This window comes from Schistocerca piceifrons, chromosome X (genome assembly GCF_021461385.2).
Source record: "Schistocerca piceifrons isolate TAMUIC-IGC-003096 chromosome X, iqSchPice1.1, whole genome shotgun sequence".
NCBI lineage: Eukaryota > Metazoa > Arthropoda > Insecta > Orthoptera > Acrididae > Schistocerca > Schistocerca piceifrons.
The window spans coordinates 452,080,723-452,101,915 of record NC_060149.1 but is presented as its reverse complement, the minus strand read 5'-3'; the positions used below and the strand labels follow the sequence as shown (position 1 = coordinate 452,101,915).

Sequence of the window (21,193 nt, the reverse complement as noted above, 5' to 3'; positions counted from 1 at the left end):
GTGATGTATGATTCCTGAAACTGGTTACAACTTATGATGAATGAACATATGCATCATATTGTTTAACACAGCAGGTAGTTACATACAAGGTATGATGTACTTAATATAAAGTAGCGAGTGTAAAGATTGTAGAAGTAAACTCTTTCTCTGTCCTTCAGACAAATAAGGATATTATTTACAGTTTATTTACTCTTAGGGATATACAAACTCTAGTGTTGATTAACGTAAATTCAGAATTGGGATTGGTTGCTTGGCGTGCTACTCAGTCTTAATCCTGAACTTTAGATTACCGAATGTTGGTGAGCTGTGTAGTATTGAGCGGGAACACCAAAACTCGCAACCACTGTTAAACTTTCAAAACATTTATTGACTGTTATAAGTTAAAGCTCATTAAACAGCAAGTCGTGTGTTTAGTACTTGCGCTGGTTACTACTGAAAAAAAAGCTATGTGTGCGAACTTCATAGCGTTGGCTATGAGAAAATGTTTGATTTTACATCAAGAATTGTATGGTAGGTCGGACTTGGTTGCAGCAAGTGTATCACTCAAATGGGAATATAGTAGTAGTAGTTGCTGTTGTTGTTTTATGACAAAACTCGTCTCATTCAGTCACTTGAGTTGAACCTGTGACAGGGAAACCTCTTTAAAGCAGGAAACGGAACGTTTTATGCACCCTGTTGCCACGTATAGCGCAGATTGTCTTTTAAACAGTTTTTCCAATTTGAACCACATTATGCGTCAGCCCGAGGCAGGCACTGGATTTTACGAAACTAACGGAGGTAAGTGAGTAAAAAACTAATATCCAGACAAACCCGCGCCGTTACACGCCCCCAGAAAAATGCGTATTCTGAATCTGAAGGAGTCTCACGAACACGAGCAGAGACTCTAGAATCCGGTAATATGTGTAACCCACACAGTTAATGAGAAACTGCAGTCTTGTTTGATTCAGGCAACACAGTAGGGAGTCTCATTCATCTCTTGGACATCGGAATTTAATACATCAGTTTTCAGAAGCTGTATTTCCACACCTACTGAAAAGCGGACGTCAAAAGGAAGTTTGACAACTGCCTCCTGAAATACAACACATTTCAAACAGATTCATCCAAAGTCACAACACTACATCTTGGGGTGAATTTTAACATGTGAATCGAAACGAAGCGTTTACCGTGACAGCTGTTGTTAGTTGGTTAGTTATATGGTTGCGGGTAGGAATCTCCTTGGTGCAGCAAGCTACATCGCTCGCTCTCTGATTTATTACCCAATGTGTGTCGAGTCGAGATGGCGATAACACAGCAGGTTCAAATAACAGACTGAAATTTTCACTCTTAAGCGGAGTGTGCGTTGATATGAAACTTCCTGGCAGATTAAAACCGTGTGTCCGACTGCGACTCGAACTCGGGAACTTTGCCTTCCGCAGGCAAATGCTCTACCGACTGAGCTACCCAAGCACGCCTCACGATCCCTCTACACCACTATACTTCCACTAGTACCTCTTCTCCTACTTTCCAAAGTTCACAGAATCTCTCCTGCGAAACGTGCAAGACTAGCACTCTTGGAAGAAATGATACTGCGGAGACATCGTTTAGCCACAGCCTGGAGGATGTTCCCAGAATTCATTCTGGACTGTGCTTTACCTTTTCCGAGAGGGCAGTAAGACTTTCGGGCCTTGCCTGTGAAAGGAAAAGGTTCTGAGTTCGAGTCTAGTTCCGGCACAAAATTTTAATCTGCCAGGAAGTTTCATATCAGCGCACATTCCGCTGCCGGGTGAAAGTTTCATTCTGGAAACATTCCACAGCTGTGGTTAAGTCATGTCTCCGAAACATCCTTTCTTCCAGGAGTGCTAGTTTTGCAAGGTTCGCAGGCGAGCCTCTGTGATGTTTGGAAGGTAGGAGATGAGATACTGGCAGAATTAAATGAGGACCGGTCGTTAGTCGTGTTTGGGTAGCTCAGCCGGTACAGCACTTGCTCGCGAAAGGCACAAGTCCCGAGTTCGAGTCTGAGTCCGGCAGGCAGTTTTAATCTGCCAAGACGTTTCACGTTCAGATCAGTCACAACTGTGCGGTCTGATTTTCGTTGAGAGTATGGACTCAACGATGGATCAGTCTAAGGGTCCTAGTGGTGTTGCACTGAACCACTGGCCCCAAGATCGCCTCATCTCATGATACACGACAATTCTTGACAGGGGCATGTGAAAGACTCCGTCTATGTGCCTCCGCTTGTAACGACTTTGGGTTAAATGCGACGCCACATAGCAACAGCATTCAATGCTGTAACTTCAGACATGCTCGCAAAAGTAAAAGACGAGTTTGAATATAGTCTGGATGTGTATCAAACATCTGTGTAAGGACATACTGAACACCTGTGAAAGATAAATGAATACATGTATGCTAGACGTAATTATGGAAAGTACTCCAAAGTTGTATGTGCATTAAAGCTGTAGAAGTTCCGTAGGATACCATAGACTACCGTAAGTAAGTGTAGACTATGGTAGTTTTTCTAGTAGCTGTGGTCAGTTAAGGCCGTCCCCATATTACCTGAATATTACATGTGTTGCATAACTATCGGGCGTTACCTTATAATGATCGTTTTCTTTACATATGCGATCAGTGTGTTACCAGATTCCGCTAAAAACTGGTAGTGGTGGCCCGTCTAGAAACTCAGAGACGATAGTTAAAAGGCTGAGAAACCTACAGAACTTTTTGTACTGTATAATTATCTTCATGTCTGTTACTTAATAATAAACAGAATTTATAGCAGAACTGAAACAGTGAATGTTTAATTCTGGTTTTATTCGAAAATTGTTCATTTGTAACTTGAAACGGAGGGACACTGTAGTAAAAGTAAAGAGAAAACTATAGAATTATCATATAGGGAAAGTCCCCTATTTTGGGGACGTTCCTCAATTTGGGGAGATGCCAACAAGTAGGTGGTGCCGTCATGCGATGAACACTGCAACTAGAGGACAGGCATGTGACTGAGCCTGAAAGCGTACGTTTTCAATAGAGCTCCACTTTATTGCGTTGGTACAAGCTGGAAAGCATTGTTCACATTGCTGAAGGTTTTGTTCGTTGTTTGAAAGCTGGAAATATGTTATAGGAGGTGAGTGCAGGATTAAATAATTATAAATATACTAAATTACACGACATTAGTATTGCAGTGACATAAATAGTTTCGTTATTCACCAGCTGTGAAGTGCACTAATGGAACACGTTTTGTTAGCACGTGCCGGTGCCTCAGTTTGGGCCAGTCTGGGATTCCTAATATGGGGCTCCCCAAATTGGGATCCCAAATTATTCGCTGTAGCTTTAAGTTCGTCTATATGTATTTTTAATCACATCTGCTTGCTATAAAATTAATTTTAGATAAATCCTCTTTGTTTATCCGTAAACATGTTTTCATTTTGTATTCTGAATGGCACATCAAAGAAAGTATTTTAATAGAAACAGAGAAAAAGAAATGGTTCAAATGGCTCTGAGCACTATGGGACTTAACATCTATGGTCATCAGTCCCCTAGAACTTAGAACTACTTAAACCTAACTAACATAAGGACAGCACACAACACCCAGTCATCACGAGGCAGAGAAAATCCCTGACCTCGCCGGGAGTCGAACCCGGGAACCCGGGCGCGGGAAGCGAGAACGCTACCGCACGACCACGAGCTGCGGACAAAACAGAGAAAGAGTCTCTAACAATAGTCTACGTGTCTTTTGTAGATGGTAACTATAAAACGTTGAGGCCACAAACAAATGAAGGCTGCCATTTTAGCTAAGCGCAATAAAGAAATGGGGAGTTATAAAGCATCTCGCATCTTTTAAGTGTTCGTCAAACAACATTGGAACGCTATGTTAAGAACAACAAATGCCTAGTTGAATCTATGGACACTAAATTATGAAGGAAACCTATTTTTCCTCAAGAACTCGAATAGGGTTTGAAGAATTACTGCATCAAAATGGAACAGCGATTGTATGGTCTCTCTTGAAAAGATGTCCGAAGACTTACCTATCAGTTTGCTACAAAAAAATGACATTGAAAACACATTTTCGAAAGAAAAACTGCAAGCTGGTAAAAAAACGGTTACGCATCACCCTGAAAAGGAATGCCAAACTGCCTGTTAGGGCTCCCCAAGGACTTTCATGCGACAGAGCTAAGGTTTTCACGCCGAAGCTGTCGGCAAGTTTTTTGACATTTATGAGCTGCCCTTAGATTCAATCAAGAGCAACCCAGCCAGATTGTTTAACTGTGAAGGAACTGGTATAACAGTTGTGCAGCATGCACATACTACTAAAATAGCTGCATTGAAGGGGAAAAGTAAATCGCTTCTGTACAGGCTGCTGGAAGGGGTGCACCCATTACTGTAGTGACATGCATGAATCATTTGGGACACTTCATACAGCCTCTGATTATCTTCCCACTGAAGAATATGAAGATGGAATTAATGGATGGTGCTCTTCTAGGTTCAATTTATGCATGCCATCCTTCAGGGTGGATCCAGACAGACATTTTTGCACAATGGTTTCGCCACTTCTTGCTTCACATCAAACCAACGAAAGGTGGTCCTGCGATTCTCATCCTAGATGGACACTTCACCTATGTCAGATTAATTTGGCCAGTGATAACCATGTCTCAATTGTGTCCCTGTCTCCTAATAGCACTCACAAAATGCAGCCACTGGACGTTTGGTTTACGGGGCCACTAAAAACAGTTTATGCTCAGGAGATTGAGAGCTAGATGAAGTGCCATGTTGGTCACGTCGTGACTGTGCACGAAGTAAGAGACATTTTTCGAAGAGATTACGTGCAGGCATCGACAACAGGAATAGCAGCAAACTGTTTCCGGAAAGCACGTCTATTCTCGTGCGACTGTCAGAATTTACGACCCCATGAATTTGCTTCTGTACAAGAACTGCCTGATCGTCCTGAGAACAGTCCATCTGCAGATGAGGATCCACGGGAAGGAACTTCACGGGGATCTCAAAAAATGTCATTCCCGATACACTGCAATCTGAAGAATGTGCTTTTCTTCAAACTCCAAGATCCAGAATTGTCATGACAACTAGGATCAGCCCTCTTCCAAAACTTAGCAGCCAAATATGTTCCAGAAGATACCTCACTGCTTCTGCTCAGATGATCGCTGGGTCTCCTTATAAGCATCAGTTTGTGGACTCAAAAGAAAGAGTGGTAACATCAAAGCATGTTGGGAATGCAGGAAGTGGTAATTGTGTAGCATCAGACCAGGCATCTCGACGTGGCAAACCGACTGGGAAGACATTGAGGATTATTGAATCTTTATCGCAGTCCGAAGCAGATGAAATTAAACTGTCTGATGAAATCGAATGTAGCAACGACAATGAAGACGCGGAGTGCATCTGTTGCTAAGGCGCTTCTCAGACATCACAATCGAGAGAACTAGTTCGGTGCTCAAAATGCATTAAATGGGCACATACAGCATGTCCTGACTCTACAAGCAACAGATATGCTTGTGCTAGGTGCCGCTGAAGGTGCGACAGGTGTCAAATATCTGATTATTTGGTTTATGTACAATGGTCACAAGACCTCCACAAATTAGGAACCCATTTTCAAGAGAGACAGTTTTGCAACATTTTGTGTTTTGCAGCATATTTACTGTAAATGTATAACAAGGGCAGACATTGAACATGCACCATCATTAAAACGTTTTAAATAAAGTATATTTAGTGTTTATGCTAACATAAATGGTTCTCATTTTCTTCTATAACATACTTTAAAAAAATTAGGCGACTTACCCCCAATGCTAGAAAACGCAATTTCCTCAGCAAAAGAGTCAAATAGGATGTCAAACACAGTTAAAGACTTCGTCGAACTTATATAAAACATATTTCTGTTATCATTGTACAAAATAACAACAATAATTATATATATTTTTATGTTTGTGCTTATAATCCATATTTGCACAAAACAAATAGCTTTGGTTACACAAAAGTGCAGAAACTACGCGATCAGCTAGTTTTTATTACTTATAAAATGCAATTATATTCAGTAAGGATATAAAATACACAATGTACTAGCACTGAATGGTAAGTGTTTCTAATCATGTGCAAAACAAAACAACCAACCAAACAAAAAAAAAAAAAAAGAGAAGTCGTCGGCTTCCATTTTCTCTCTTACACATTCATTTATGTTTCTTGTACCAGTACTACCGGCAATCCTACCATTTACTTCGTCACTTATGTAGTGTGCCAAAACCAACGAAGCGTAGTTTTAGTGGGACCGATGACCATCGCAGTCTGGTCCCTTTAATCCCACAAACCAACCAACCGTAGTTTTAGTAGAACGCAACTCTTTGTACAAGATACAGCCCTATGAAATCGGATGACTGTTTTTGAAACACTTCGTATTTCACTTTCTTTAGAAAGCATTGTATAACTTCGCTCAACGCTAACGGGAAACTGTGACTGGAAGGGATGTAGTCAACTTGTGTAGTCCAGCCGCAAATTTTGCAAATTCTACCACAACAGATTTCTCTCCCTTTGCCTCACTTCCGTGAATAAAGCAAGGTAAGATTTCTTTTCACACGGGATGGAAACCTCATGAGGAGAGGGGAAAACTGATCGCGGCCAGAAGAGAAGTTTCCGCGAAGTAGGTATAGAGTTCCTCATGTCACTTTCCAATCTGGAATCTGGTTGCGGCGTCAGACCGAAGCCTGTGCAGCCGCGGGCAGGCTTGCCGCCAGATGGCAGGTCGAGCGGCCGCGCGGCACGTGCACGGCTCGCATCGCTTGGCCCCCGAATTGACAGCCCAGCTGCCCTCGGGCGTGAGCCAGGACCCTCGCGCTCGATCGTTACGGCTTATATAAATTGGATTTACACGTCACTCTTCCCTCACAACTGGCAAACATCACAAGAATGCTTTATTTCTATGTTGTAAGAGACAGAGTATTTAAGTAAGCATTCATCAGCTAGTTGTTACACACTTGTCGATCTGTAAAAAACGAAATTTTTCTCTTAAACGGGAGGAAAGTCCGATGAAGAACAGAATAGCTGTTCCTCTCACAGTATGGTACTAACGTATCTTTCACGCTACTTTTTCATCCCTTGTCCTTCAAATAAAGTGAAAGCAATGGGCTACTTTTGCATTGTTGGTCGAATACTGAGAAACTGCAGATTTACTGCATTTATATCTACGTACGTACTCTGCAATTCACATTTTCTTGCATGATAGAGGGTTCATAGAGCCACCTTCAAGCTATTTTTCTACCGTTCCACTCTCGAACAGTGGGCGGAAAACACGAACACATAAATCTTTCCGTGTGAGCTCTGATTCCTCTTATTTTATTATGATGAGCATTTCACCCTATGTAAATAGGCGCCAGCAGAATAATTACACACTCTGCGGAGAAAGCTGGTGATTTAAATTTCATGAGAAGATACTGCCGCAACGAGAAACGCCTTTGTTTGAATGACTACCACTCCAATTCGCGTATCATACCCTTGGCACTCTCTCCTCTACTTCGTGATAATACAAAACGAGCAGCCCTACTTTGAATTTTTCCGTTGTCCTCCGTCTGATGCGGTTCCCACACCACACAACAATACTCCAGAATAGGGCGGACAAGCATAGTGTAAGCATGTTTCCCTATTAGACCTATTGCATCCTCTAAGTGTTCTGCCAACAAATCGCAGTCTTTGGTTTGCTTTCCCCCAGGATTGTCTATCTGATCGTTCCAGTTAAAGTTACTAGTAATTTTAATCCATAAGAATTTAGCTGAATTTACTGCATTTAGATGTGTGTGTGTTATCGGGTCGTCGAAATTTGGCGAATTTCTTTTAGTACTCATGTGGATGATTTCACACTTTTCATTATTTAGAATCAACTGCCACTTTCCTCACCATACAATATCTTGTTGAAATCATTTTGCAATTGGTTCTGATCATCTGGGTACTTTAAAAGACGGCAAATGGGAGCATCATCTGTAATCAATCTAAGAGGGCTGCTCAGATTGTCTCCTGAGTTGTTTATATAGATCAAGAAGAGCAGAGCGCCTGTAATACCTCCTTGGGGAATGCCAGATGTTACTTCAGTTTTACTCGATGACTTTGCGTCAGTTACTACGAAATATGACCTTTCTGTTAGGAAATCACGAATCCAGTCGCACAACTGAGACAGTGCTCCATAGGCACGCAATATGATTAGAAGTCGCTTGTGACGAACGGTGAAATAATCCTTCTGAAATCTGAAAATGTAACATCACCTCTCGATAGCACTCATTACTTTGTGAGAATAAAAATCTAGTTGTGTTTCAAAAGAACGATATTTTCTGAATGCGCATTGGCTGTTTGACAATAAATCCTTTTCTTCAAGATAATTCATAGTGTCTGAAAACAGTATATGTTCAAAATTCTACCAAAACTCGACATTAGTGATATGGGTCTGCTATTCAACGTGTTACTCCTATTTCCTTTGTTGGATATTGGTGTGACTTGTGTATCTTTCCTGTCCCTAGGAATAGGTCTTTCGATGAGAGAGCAGTCCTATTGTATCAGCGTGCTCTGAAAGGAAGCTGACTGGTATAAAATTTGGATCGGAGGTCTTGCCTTTTTTTAGATGATTTAAGCTACTTTGCTACACCGAGGATATCTACATCTAAGTTATTCATGTTGGCAGTTGTTCTCATTTGAATTCGGGAATATTTACTTCCTATTCTTTGGTGAAGGAATTACTAAAAACACTGCTTAAAAAAATCGTGTCACCTGTATTGGGATCATGTTCATGACCGTAAGATCCACTTCAGGCTGGACTATAGCAGGGAATCACGCATATTAAAGATTGGCAGCGCGAATTGTCAAAAACTTGTGTGACTCGTGAAAGAGAATAACAGAAACACAGCAGAACCTGAAATGGAAGACAACTGAAGATGCATTACTAATGTCTCACGTAAGTCTAATTAAGAATTCCAAGACCCGCTTTTCAGGCTGGAATCTACGTAATTTGTTCAGTCCCTACAAATCACTCCTTTGCCGAAAAAAACCCTAGGTAAATATTAGCTATCACAGGGCTTATACAAAATCGGTCTTTCCACCCTCCACGCATAGATGGTAAAAGACTTTAATGTGTCACATTCTATTTTGCGCGCAAACCAGTCACAGCTAAGAAAGTACAGTGTTATTATGTAAGAATTTTCAAAGCGTTTTTTGCTAAGAAAGGTCTTGTGAACTGATGGGATTCACAATGAATAAAGACTCTTCAAGTCGCTTTAGCTGTTTTGTAGTCCTTTACTGGTAACGCTACCAGTTTCACGCTGTTACAGGTACTGCACTGTTAATTAAAAAGCAGTTTTTTAGAATAGGATTTTATAAAAAAGGAAAAAATATAAACATTCTTAAAATATTTGTCAAACATGCATTAATTGAGATACTGAAATAAATTAAAAGAACCATTACTCGCATGATTAACCCTCAAAGAATGGGGAAGCTATGACGTCCCATAGTTCAGTTCTAAATCGAAAATTTTAGTCCATTATAGGCTGTTGTCAATAGTAAAACTTGCATGAAGCACTAGTAGGTGAAAGTCATATTGGACACATAGGGTGATAAGAACAAGTATAAAAAGCAATTACAGCCATTAAAATTTATGGGTAAAGCCGGTAAAATTTTTTAACTATGTTCACTATTTGTAACGTCTGCGGGTTCTAGAAAGTAAATAATAGCAACACACCAGAAGTACTAATGGTTTTAGAAACCACTCATCATTAAGCATGTTCTCTTGTCCGCACACTTTAAAGTTATTCAGAGACCACAGATGAAAATAGAGACCAATACTGACTTAACAAAACAAATGTTTTATAGAATTTTTTAAACTTACTTTATTATAATGCACCTGGTAATCATTCTTATTTCTGAAATCAACAAAGGTAAATCAATTATTACGTTAGCTACATTATTAGGGCAGTGGTTCGGGTTCTAGGGGAGCAACGTTGAAATACATGTTTTGCTAACTAGCTTTTGATGTTCCGTGGTTTTATTCAGACGCTTTAGAGAAATACCAGCGATGTATCGGTAGGAGAGGTGGCTAATAAACACAGCCAGGCACATACAGGAAGATAACGCATTAATAGGTTTATTTAAAATGTGTACACTTAAAAGTTGAAATGCCGTAGGTCTTTCTGCGGTGCTGAGTAATATGCAATTAGTGTAATGTTCTTGATAGTAATAATTATTAGTCTTCAATCCTGATACACTTTAATAAGACTGTGATGCGTAGCAATATTTATTAGTATCATCGTGTTTCGACGTAACTTCCACACTGCAGCCATCGGTACTAATGTTGATAAGTCTGTAACTTCACTGAATCTCTGGGCGAAGTTCCGAGAGCAGCTTAAAAAAATGCGCCGAACAACGAGAGTCGCATTCTGTGAAGTGATCTGTGGATTTAGCGTCCCCAGGTGGCGTGCATGCGTGGCACCTCCCCCCCCCCCCTTCCCCTCCCGCTCACCTCATCGGAGACGGGGACCGATGACCGACGGAACAGCGAGTGCGCTGACGGAAGGTTCAAACGTACCGTCGCCACAGCTGTGCGCTGTGTGCAAGGTGCTGTCGACAAAGGTGCTGTCACTACGCCAACCATAATCGTAATGGTAATGGATACCGTGTGGAGGACCCATGTTTGTGAAATCTTATGGGACTTAACTGCTGAGGCCATCAGTCCCTAAGCTTTTACAATACTTAACTTAAATTATCCTAAGGACAAACACCCATGCCCGAAGGAGGACTCGAACCTCCACCGGGATCAGCCGCACAGTCCATGACTGCAGCGCCTGAGACCGCTCGGCTAATCCCGCGCGGCGTCGCGGGATCGAATCCCGGTTGCATCACAGCTTTTCAGTCACTCTTTTAACGAAGCATTCACGTGTAAGTGACGTGGCGATCTGCCATAAATGACACGCGTTTCGGATTACACGTTTGACTGTAGGTCCCCTTTCACCGGTTGGATAACTGAGGAACGTTACGGACACGTAAGTCAAAGGAGTGGCGTCACTTGAACGACTTGCAAGAGGCCATCGCACGACACAAAATTGCTATTTCCAGAATCTATCAATATGTCCTTCTTCTAGATATATTATAAACTGAAGTCTCCCATCGACTTTTTCTATCAGTATGGGAAGGACAGTATTGAAAACTACAGTAGGGATTTTGATACAGGTTTCGGTAATACACCGCTGGAAAAAATTGCAACGCAAAAAATAATTAATGAAGAGCAATGAAATTTCGCAAATACATCTGTCAAGGTAACATATTTAAGTGATTAACGTTGCATAATCACAGATTCATGTAAGTGTGAGATAAGTCATTGTAAATGTGAAATTTTTGTACACTAATAACTGGTGTAACCGCCACAATGTCGAATGCAAGCATGCAAACATGCATGCATTATGTTTTGCAGGTGCCGGCTGTCACTCTGTGGGATGGAGACCCATGCCTGTTGTACTTGGTCGGTCAATACAGGGACAGTTAATGCTGATTGTGTGTGACGCTGTAGTTGTCCAGTGATGTCCCATATGTGCTCGATTGGAGACAAATCTGGAGATCGAGCAGACCAAGGCAACATGTCGACAATCTGCAGAGCATGTTGAATTACAACAGCAGTATGTGGGCGAGTGTTATCCTTTTGGAAAGCACCCACTAGAATGCTCTTCATGAATGGCAGCACAACAGGTCGAATCACCAGACTGACGTTCAAATTTGCAGCCAGGGTGCGTGGGGTAACCATGAGAGTGCTCCTGATGTCATACGAAATCGCATCCCATACCACACCTCCAGATGTAGGTCCAGTGCGTCTAGCACGCAGACAGGTTGATTGCAGGCCCTCAACTGGCCTGCTTCTAAGCAACACATGGCCATCACGGGCACCGAGGCAGAACCAGCTTTCATCAGGAAACACAACAGACCTGCACCCTGCCCTCCAATGACACCACTGAAGTCGCAAATGGCGGTGGTTTGGGGTCAATGGAGTCCACGGTACAGGGCGTTTGCCACGGAGCTGTCCTTGAAGTAACCGATTTGAAACATTAGTTTGTGTCACTGTGGTGTCAACTTTGGTAAAGCCAGTTTTGAAAGGACTCGTCACTATTGCTGTGGAGGCCGAGTTGCCACTGTAGTTACGGTAACCCGAGTTTGTGAGTTCGTGAAACGGCTTCTGGTGCAGTACACCGCAAGACAATTTCTCCGTACCACTATTGCACAGCTATGCCACAGGGTCAGATAATAGGGTAGGAGAACGAAGGTTCTACAGCACTCCAAAAAAACATATAAAAGATTCACACAAATGAATTAAAAAGGTTTACTTATCTTTGTGACTTATTCAACTATTAAGTGTGCAACACTGCTTGTAATATAACACGAAAAAGGTCGTGAATGGTTAAGTGCAAACAATCTTAGGTAAACTTCATAGTACATAGCAAATGCCATTACAACAACTGTCTGTTCAATTCTAAGATTCACTAAGCGACGTTGAAACAATTATGCAATATTACATGTTGTTATTGTATTTGTGATACCATCTATATTAGTGTAATTCTGGGAACAAAGAGAAACAGAGAAAAATATATTGAATTACACAGAGCATGTGAGATTACAAAATTCCAAGAAAATCCTAAAGAAAATACTTCTAACATGATTGGCTATTGACTCCTGGTTCAATGAAAGCACTGAGTCGTACAAACGTTCCTCTTCCTTGAAATCCATTCAAGATGCTCGATAATACGAGCACATGATAAAATTACCTCTGACTACGTCTGGACTAGGAGCTCAGAGCAGGCATGCGGATATAATATCTGCTGATTTCTAGCGTGGGCATCTGTGAATAGGGAATAGGAAATCGTTTTTAATACGTGATCGCCTAGGATATTTCGTGAAGCGCGCAGGCGTATTACTTAAGAAATCGTCTGCTCTGAATGCAGCGAGAGGGAAGAAAAGGCACCGGTGGCAGCGGTATATGAATGTATGAAGAAATGATTCGCTCGTCGTTTTATTCTTTACACCACTCTGGCTAGGAAACAGTTTTTACTCAGAAATGCTATTCAGTACTCCCGTAGCTTCTTCGTTTACACGAGACACAGGAACCATAAGACTAAAACCGAATTTCGGATACCAGTTTTCTGTGTCATCTTTACGTCTTAAAGCTTGAAGCAGTTTTCATAGAAGGGTTAAATATATGTATTCTGCTTGTCGGTTGTTTTGCGTAAATGGTCTCCGGAAATCAGTTATTCCGGTTTCTGACTTAGTCAGGACAATGGCAGTTACTCTGCAATTAAATGTCGAATGTAGGCAATTTCATACTTAGTCTCATATTTCTAATTCTCCTTCATTGTGCAAAAAGTCAATCCGTCCATATTAGCTGACTTTTTAAAAAAAAAACTATACGAAACCAGGAAGTCCAAGCAAGTTCAAAACCTGTTATGCATTTACATGAGAGTGAAAATAAATTATGGGAGAGGTAATCCAGCAGCTAGAACAGCCTCCCAGAATCGATGCTGGAGCTTTTATATGAGTAACCACAAGTGGTACTGAGAAATCGGTTTACGAAATCGGGTTTTACGAGCCCGTTGTAAACGTAGTGAAGGTTTCGGTTAATTAGTTTCCACTACCATTACATCTTCTACTTTACATTGCCACAACTACACTGTATTGTTTTTTGAGCGAACTTCTGCTCTCCTGTATACCTTTCTGTATAAATTTTTAATTTATTTTTAACTTGCATTATCGTTAAAGACGGAGCCCTGATAATCAGGTGACATGCAACAATGAAAGATAGGACATAGCCTTGTTACCGAAACAGATAGCGCACTGTTTAAGAACCTGCGCTGGAGGAGCATAGTTCAGTTTCCTGTCTGACCAATCAGAGAAACATTTTTCGCATTTCCCCTAAATCCGTGTAGTCTGCAGGCAACATTGCAGACCCACGGCCCACAGCCCGCAACCAGTCATCAGCGTCTACCTGCCATGCGTATATATGCATCGCTTGTCATCCATATACGAGGCAGTCTTGAAAAATATCAGAGTAAGAGGTATGACTGAATTCACTCTGTCCACTAAGCATAAGCAATGTTCCAGGATCTTTTCTGCTATGACAATTAATTTCTATCTCTTCCAACAAGTTCAAATGTGTGTGAATTCCTTTGGGACCAATCGTCCAATATATTTCATTTCATAACTTTGGCATTATTTGTTATATACTCCTAAACTAAGTAGCTTATTTTTAGTTAAACGATCTTTTAAAAATGTTTGTAGTAAAATCATCTGAAACATTATGGAGTCCACATGTAGCTACTAATCCTCATTTATTTTAAGAGCAACGTACAACCGGAATCACATCTTCAGGTTAATTTGGCTGAACTACATTAAGGCATTTAACCAGTACGATTTCCTAACGTTCTATAAGGCACATATCCTGGAAACATCAAATGCAGTGGATGTCGAAAGATCGATCAATAATCTTAGATAATTACGGGTCACCACTATGGGAGATACTAATTTGGACCAGTGTTTCGTTCCTGATGGTACTTAGAAAAACAGCTATTTCGGCTGCTATGAGGAAATGATGTCAATAGTTTACGTTATCTTATGTCCTTTTCTAAACCTACGTTTACTTTTACTGTTCCTAAATTTATGTCGCAGTTTGAGTTTGATCATGTTTTTGTCTGAAAACTTTATTATTCCAGAAAATCCTTGCAATTTTGTTTCTAACTGACGCATTACACGTCATCGCGGCGTTTAATAAACCTAATGATTCTCTGATTTCATTTTTTGTTTTATACCTCTTGAATGACAAAAGAGAGATTATCTACAGGTTTTTCTTAGTGCCGCTCTGGACAGTTAGGATTCTGAAGAAAAATGCAAACTGCTCTGTGAAACTTTATTTTTTTTCATTCATTATTTCATGAGCTGTATCAGCGGAAAGCTTTCCGGACATGAGACAAACTAAAGTAGAAAAAGAAGAAAAACAAAGAGTTTTTCAAGAGACTGATACTCATATGTTTTGCTAGTGCCTTTGTTAACTTCCGTCTGTGAACAATAACAAAGGATTTCATAGTTTGTATTATCTGATGTCTTTTTCTGAGCCTACATTATAAAATATAAAACGTGATTTATTTACGATTCCAAAGCAAGCTAATTTGATTGCATTGCACTGCAGTAATTGAACAGCATTTAATTAAAGTACTGGTATACGCACAGAAATCACATTGATCGCCACGAGCCTTATGCAATCTGTGCGATGTAATACATGGAAGCTGCACAAAGGGATTATGAGCAAACGCATTTCAATATTTCTTTAATACTAAAAGCTCACTATTAGTATTTATTATCTCTGTCTTCTTAGAGGTGCTATCAGTTACCTAAATAGGAGACAAATTCGACATGTTCAAATTATGGTAATACATAACAGCTACATAGGAGACAGATCCGACATTATCAAATTATTCTAACAGACAAAATGGCTTATGGGCGCCGTCCTGGGGAATATACGAATGTGAATGGAAGCGTATTTAAGAATCACTCAACTGTCTGGAAACAGGAGTATGTAGACCTGTTCCTGTATCAACGGTTTTCCTGTGTCACACGCCGAGGTGTTACAAACTTCTTAACAAAATAAACTGCCCTCTACCATGCAGACAATATCAGAAACTGCATTCTGTTGCAGTAGGAATGCAGTGATTTCTGCTTTAGAAAAGGAAAGAGTTTACGCAATGGATCAGAAAGGCTGCTGACAGACATATATAACCTGATACGTTCCGATTCAACAAAATACGTGCTAACAAAATGAGCAGTGATTTCTTGAAGATCACAACCTAATATACCAACCTTTTCCACCCCCGGTGATAACAGGAGATGTAAATATGGGTTAACTTTCGATTCTGTACAGTCGTCGCTTCGTTGTATATCCATTTCACCATAAAAAGGGAACCGTTGTCCTACTCCTTTGGTATAAGTTTATTTCGCCAAATTTGGGGAGAAGAACTTCGTGTTTGAATGGTTCGCTCTGCTGTAATGATTGAAAGTCGAATCAAAGAGGGAGCGTAATTTATTTATTGATTTATCTTTATACTGCTGATGGTGTCCATCAGCTCTCATCTCCAAAATAGTCAGGACCGTGATCGTGTCAGGCTTTGTTAATTTCCTATTAGTGCTGTTGAATATTTCACCTTTACAAGTCAATATTTGAAGTATGGATTGACTACTTCTCTGTGTGTTCACTCTTATAAAATGGTTCAAATGGCTCTGAGCACTATGGGACTCAACTGCTGAGGTCATTAGTCCCCTAGAACTTAGAACTAGTTAAACCTAACTAACCTAAGGACATCACAAACATCCATGCCCGAGGCAGGATTCGAACCTGCGACCGTAGCGGTCTTGCGGTTCCAGACTGCAGCGCCTTTAACCGCACGGCCACTTCGGCCGGCTCACTCTTATAGTTTAGTTTAGTTTCCACGGTCTTTGGTACGGACAGGGACTGCGATTGTTGTGTGCGGATGCAAGCCGAGTTGGTGACACTTCGCTCTCAGCTTCAGACTGTGATGGCTTCGGTTACACAGCTTGAGGCTGCAGTGGCTGGGCACCACTGTTGTGGGCCGGCCGTGGGGATCCAACAGACGACCAGCACGTCCGAGTCCCCCCATCGGTCCTCACCGGTGGCAAGCCCAGTTACTGTTGGCACTAAGGTTGACCCTTCACCTGTGGTCGAGTGGGAGGTCGCCCCGGGACGTAGCAGGCGGTGAAAGACTTCCCAGGCGGCCGCACGTAAGGCCTCTCCGGCTTGTCTGAAAAACAGGTTCCAGGTGCTGTCTGTGGCTGACACTGTCGCTGAGCCAGGTGGTGTTCAGAGGAAAACTCTCAGCCTGCCAGATCCGGACAATTACAGAGGATGGGATTATTGATAGTTGGAAGCTCCAACGTTAGGCGCGTTATGGGGGCCCTTAGGGACATGGCTGCCAAGAAGGGAAAGAAAACCAATGTGCACTCCGTCTGCATACCAAGTGGAGTCATTCTACATGTGGAACAGGTACTCCAAGATGTCATGAAGAGCACAAGGTGCAGCCAACTGCAGGTGATTGCTCACGTCGGTACCTATGATGCGTGTCACTTTGGATCAGATGAGATTCTCTCTGGTTTCGACCGGCTAACAGAAGTAATAAAGGTTGCCACTCTTGTTTGCAAGATGAACGCAGAGACCGTTCGCCGGGTGCAAGTCTATCGCTTTGACGCCACTTCGGCGACTTGCGCGTCGGTGGGAATGAAATGATGATGATTAGGGCAACACAACGCCAAGTCTCTGAGCAGAGAAATTCTCCGACCCAGCCGGGAATCGAAACCGGGCCCTTAGGATTGACATTCTGTCGCACTGACAACTCAGCTACCGGGGGCAACGCTATACGAGATTGGAATAACAGAGAAATTTGGAAGTGGTCCGATGAACCCTCTGCCAGGCACTTAGATGTGAATTGCAGAGTATAGATGTAGATGTAGATGTAAGACAAAGACTACTACACTCTCTGAAGGGAACAAAATTAGGATTTAATGTTCCGTCGCTAAAGAGGCGATTAGGGTTATACTCTCTGCGGCTAACAAGGGACCCATCCCTTCTTTGTAACTCTGGGTATTATTTTAATTTGACATTCTCGAGCTCGTATATTGCCTTCTTTAAACATCCATAATACAGAATTCCGTGACCAAAACTGCTTTCGCCTTTTTTGTTGATGAGCCACAGGCATTCATTCTAGAATACACTACAGATGTAAGTTGATAACCTAAATTTGGATTACTATTAAATTTTTTTGTATAAAACTTTTATCCTGAGCTATTTCACTTGGTTTATATAATTGATCATCAGCCTAGATCACGCTAAATTTTGTTTTAAGCGTCAATGGAAAAAGCGTCTGCGGCAAGTCAAAACGATCAGGTAGAAGGGGCGAAAAGGATATCTACTACTTTTCCTGTTATGTTTTCAGCTGCCAATTTATAAACTCACGTTGCACCCCGTAGTCTGTTCGCCTCGATACTAGAATTGCATTTTAATTCTGTCAGGGCGTATTTATCAACTGCTAATGGTTACATTTTATATATATCCTAGCTCTTCTGAGCACTGCAGATACTACTAAAATTTTCCTTCGAATTTGTTAGTGACGCCGCAATACACACGCGCATGCACGGTCCAGTCACATTAATACGACACCGCCCATGTTCGACGTCAACGTGCAATAACGCCTCATAGACGGCAGATGTCAGCACTAGCAGTGGATGGTACATAAAGCGTGTCGGGGAGGATGCAGAAAACAGTGCAGCCATTGTCGTAATGCAGAAACAGAGCGATTTATCTGACGTCCAAAAGGGCATGACCATTGGCTTTCGGGCCAAGGGTGGAAGCACTTACGGAACGGGCAAGTTTGTAAATTGTTCGCATGGTTAAAGTATGACGAGCATGGCAAAATGGCACTATCCAAGACCGGTGCCAAGGCAACAAGGGGCTACTAACACTGACTACTTAATGACCGTTCAGCAAGGTCGCTGCGTATGGTCCTCCGTAGCGGGCGCCTGGTTCGTGCACCCATTCTGATTACAGTTCGTCGGCGGCGAAGTCTGGAATTTGCACACCAATACCACAACTGGAGGTCCACTGGAAGGCGGCAGGTGGCCTTTTCAGATGAATCACGTTACGTGGCCCAACGGACAGATGGCCGTTGGCGTGTATGGTGTGAAATGTCTGGAAGCCTGTGACAGTTGTCGAAAGAGTCCAGGCAGGAGGGTATTTCCCGGGTGATCTCATCATTCTAAAAGGTACAATGATCCAACATAAATATGGATCTACAACTGGGGGTCATGTAGTTTTTTACCTGTGCACGACGGCATCTACCGGCAGGAAAATGCAGCCTGTCACATAGCTCACAGTGTACGTGCGTAGTTCGAAGAGCACTGGGATGAGTTTACTGTACTCCTCTGGCCACCTAACTCTTCAGATTTAAACCCAGTCGTGAATCTGTGGGACCACCTCGATCGGGCTGTTTTCGCCATGGCACTGGAGTCACGATGGCTCGACATCCCCGTCAGTAACTTCCCGAGCCTCACCAACTCCCTTCCTGCAGGTCATAGGGCTCCGCGCGGCAAAAGTTGGTTATTCAGGCTTTTGATAGGTAGGCACATTAGCGTGATTGGCCAGTGTATATCCCAGTCCAGCATTACCAGCACTGTACATGCACTTGTTATCCTCTTTGTATAGTATCCTTGATATATTTAGCGTTAGAGACGTGGCTCGTTATGATAAGATTTCGTGTGTCAGTTTTAAGTTTTTCACCGTACTAGAAAAATCATGAAAAGCTCTTTTTTTTCGTGTTGAGGATGCCCGAGATTTGCTGCTATTCTTCGCTTTAGCAACTTCTAAGCTTTCTCGGCGATATATTGTTTTTAATACTTTCTGCAGGTCCATTTTTCTGAGCCAATATGTTATACGTATTTCCTCATTTGTAGATCTGTTCGGTACAATTCGACAAAATTTAGTGGAGCGTCTGCCGATATTGTTTTGTACCTTCAAGTTTGCCTCAGAAGTATCACTAAGAGTTTGTTGCAGGGGCAATCCCTAAATTCTGCGGTTATAATCACAAAAAGCACCTCTATGTGTCAGTTACCAGGCTAAACATAGCTGAGGACTGTAATTATTTCACGTGGTCCTAAGTATATCGCCGCGCGTGATAGCTGCGCGGGCTAAGGGCGTCTTTCCACGGTTCGCGCGGTTCTCAGCGTCGGAGGTTCGAGTCCTCCCTCGGACATGGATATGCGTGTGTTGTCCTTAGCGTATGTTAGTTTAAGTTAGATTAAGTAGTGTGCAAGCCTAGGGACCGATGACAACAGCAGTTTGGTCCCATAGGAACTTACCACAAATTTCAATTTTCTCTCCTCACTAAATTACTAGACACGTTTATCAGCAGTTAGTGGAACTCCAAGACTATTTTAGCATTGTTATGCAAATATGGAGAACTGCTTGTAGAAACTTGAACACTTAACAAGCGACCACTGCTATAGCTGATAGTATGTAGGCGGACAATATGAAGCAACTTTTAGCATTTGACAGGAAAATCTGTACATTCCACGGGCAGTACTAATTCTGTCAGGTAAATGAAATGCTGGCGTCTGTTATAAAAAACGATAAACGGCACGTGTTGCCTCCTCTTCACTAAGCGAGAAAATAATGCAATTGAGGAAACAGCAAAATACGAAACGTCCAATAATGGCGAGGGGCTCGCGTAAGGAACGACCTCCCTGCGGCAGTTAGGGAACCGTTGAGGTGATCTGCAGATTTCCGCACAAAGCTGTCTTCGATTCACGGCGCGGAGCGTTATGACGCTGACTGCAATGGAAATCGATTCCCCGATTCGGAGCATGCCAGCGCGCGCACGTGTGACTGTCTGATGTGCTTTGAAACTCGAGCTCGGCCAAGGACGGGCGTCTCCTATCAGGAACCAGGAACACGCAGTCAGTGGTTGTTTCTCTTAAGTGACAGCAGCCGTATGCGAGACAGCGGTGTAAACGCTAATGGAAGCAATCTGGAATGGAAAGTTAGATGTTAGAAACTTCGTCGTCTTACATTAACTTGGGCGCTTCCGTTGCTTTCATGGATGTATTAGCAGCGTTCGCAAACTATTCTCACGTAACTCTTGGTATAAGGCTTGACAGGAATAATTACGTGTAGAAATGCTATATATTGGGTGAACGCGAACTCCACCGACTAAATTTCGGAAGTTATTTATGGCTGTTTTCTGAGTATTTAGATTTAAGGAACCTGTGGTCTTCAGTGGCTTCTTACAGAGTGATAATGTAACTAATAGTTACATTATTTACGCAGTTTTTTTGTCACTGTTGCCTTTGTTTCTGTCTATTTGCCTTTGTTTCCGTGAAGATACATTTATAATAGGGAAAAATTGTAATCATGAAAACTTGGAACACTGAACACTAACTCAAAAGTATTGTTAGTTGGTGGTTGTTGCTTCGGGAACGGCTCAGTGTAACGTATTTGTGCCGCTCTTCCAATGCATTCACTCAACTAACACTGGACGTGCATGTCGACCAACTCTTCATTAGGAAACCTATCCGCAGACCTGTGTATCACTGTTAACGTACACGTAACATTGCTAGAAACATAAACCAAATAAATAGCCGAGCAGTTCTGAATGCAAGA

General features: G+C 42.0%; 1 long non-coding RNA gene across 1 annotated transcript in view; it reads right to left on the bottom strand.

The window, feature by feature from the left end:
• LOC124721958 overlaps positions 1 to 21,193 on the bottom strand; it is a 150,745-nt gene that overhangs the window by 38,804 nt on the left and 90,748 nt on the right. The window lies entirely within an intron of this gene.